The sequence below is a fragment of the Octopus bimaculoides genome, chromosome 2, assembly GCF_001194135.2.
Source record: "Octopus bimaculoides isolate UCB-OBI-ISO-001 chromosome 2, ASM119413v2, whole genome shotgun sequence".
In the NCBI taxonomy this organism is placed as follows: Eukaryota; Metazoa; Mollusca; class Cephalopoda; order Octopoda; family Octopodidae; genus Octopus; species Octopus bimaculoides.
In genome coordinates, this window is record NC_068982.1 from 80,126,453 (window position 1) to 80,129,087 (window position 2,635).

Sequence of the window (2,635 nt, forward strand, 5' to 3'; positions counted from 1 at the left end):
ATATTTGAAAACGAAAGGAAAACGTACTCAGTACATTAAATAGAGTATGTATATATATCATTATATTTTTAAATGTTTAATCCTAGAGTTGTTGCTTTTAAGTTTCGTTATTATGCACACACATCCACGAATACACACACACACACACACACACACACACACACACACACACACACACACATACTCACAAGCATAAACATGCAAACATACATATACATACTTACCTACCTATATATAAGTGTTACACACACACACACACACAGATATATTAGTACGTGTATATAATACACTTATGCATGTATGTATGCCACCACCATCATCATCATCATCATCATCATCATCATCATCATCATCATCATCAACATCATCAGCACCAACACCAATATCGGTGCCAATAACGACGTTGATAAAATTCGTTTCCTCCCAGATCGGTATATTGGTGCTCACTTAATTACTCCACTACTTCTTCTTCTACCTCGTTCTCAAATCTAATTAAACTGACTCATTGTGATGAAAACCTGTTAATATGATTAATATGTTACGTAAACGAAAGATTAATATCGTTAGAATAAAACTACCAACAATCACATCAATAATAATGACGATGATGATAATAATAATAATAATAATAATAATAATAATAATAATAATAATAATAATAATACTGAGAATAATAATAATAATAATAATAATAATAATAATAATAATAATAATAATAATAATAATATCATTATTATTATTGTTATTATTAGTAGTAATAGTATTAGTATTATTAGTATTATCATTGCTATTGCATTATTACAAAAGAACTCTCAAATCTAGGTGCAGTAAATATGTACGAATATATGTAGGCATGTATGTATGTATGTGTGTATGTATTATATATTACATAATCATATATATTTTATTTCGTTTGTTAATTGTTTATGCATGTACACACAGATACACGAATCTGGTTGAGTGGGTACATAATTTTATATAGATATACACACATATACATATGTAACGCTTATATTCTTGGTTATGTATGTATACACACATATAAGTACACAGAACGTTGTTTTCTGTACCATTCACGTTTTATGGACCCCACCACCGTCTTTCCCCTTCTTCCACAAAGCGAAATATTCTACTCTGGTCCTTGTTGTTAGCTGAGACCAGAAACACCCGAACAGTTATCACTGGTCGAATACAGGCTTCAAGTTCGAATACAGTTCAAATTTAACGTTCGTTTTTTGTTTTGCACCAATAAAAATTAAATATATTAGGACGCATGGCCTAGTGGTTCGGGTGTTACGCTCACGACTGCGAGATTGTGGTTTCAATTCCTAGACAAGGAGGTGCGTTGCTATGAAAAGTGAATTATTGAATCTCAATACTTTTTAGTGAAAGGAAATTGCTGGACAACACCAGGAGGAATTTAGACAACGATCTTTGTTACCATTTTTGACTATAAGCATTATTTGACTGTTGTTCAGGGAGACGGCCTGGCTGCGCAGGAGAGAAAGTCAACTGAAGAACACTTCTTGTTGCAGTCATTGTATTTAATAAATTTCGACTAGTTTCAATGGCTTTCATCACACTGAAACACACATACACACGCAGCTATAAACAAATATGTATATCTTTTATCTTTTATTCGTTGACTGCAGCCATGCTGGGGCGCCGCCTTGAAGGGTCTTAGTCGAACAAATCGACTTCAGGACTTATTTTTTCTAAAGCCTAGTACTTATTGTAATAGTTTCTTTTGTCGGAACGCTAAGTTACAGGGATATAAACATACCAACACCAGGTGCAGTGATGAGGGGACAAACAGTCACATACACACACGCGCACACAGACACATACATACACACACACACATGACGGGCTTCTTTCAATTTCAGTCAACCAAATCCACTCACAAGTTCTTTGGTCGGCCCAAGGTGCCAAGCATTGAAACTGAACCAGGAACCATGTGCTTAGGAAGCAAGTTTCTTACCATACAACCATACCTGCACCTATTGTAATGATCTTCTTCTATAGAAGGTTAGTAGAGTTCAAGTGTGACGACGTCCTGGGAGAAACCCTAGGCTTCGACGAAGATCAACTGGCCAGCCTATTCCAAAGAAAATTCAGGCCGGGGCCTATGGATAATTACCAAAAGTCCCTGGCCTAGCAATGTTACAGAGGAGCTTTACCGGTTCGAGATAAGCTCTTTAGACATGGATGTGCACCTTCGCCGGTTTGTGCAAGATGCGAGCAGGACAGTGGAACTGTCCTGCATGTGATTGTGCAATGCCCAAGGTGACTGAACTCTGGGCTTAGATCGAACACCTGCTGTCGCATTCGAGAAGAGTACAACTGTCGAGCGAATCTGTTATTAAGATCGTTCCGCCGCCCTCCCTGAATAGGGAGGAGCGAGCCTGTTTTCTCTCGGTAGTTGCTGTGGCGAAAGAGGTAGTATGGAAGACGAGAGTGAAAGGTATTGCAACAGGCATGCTCATCTCCAGTCTCGAGCTAATCAACTTTTTTGTTTTTCACACGAAATGGAAAATAAGGCTGGAGAAGAAATGCCTGTCGCAAAGTGTGTTTCGTAAAAGATGGAAGTTTGTAGCAAGTATGTTGCGAGTGAAAGAACCGATCTAAACGAGAA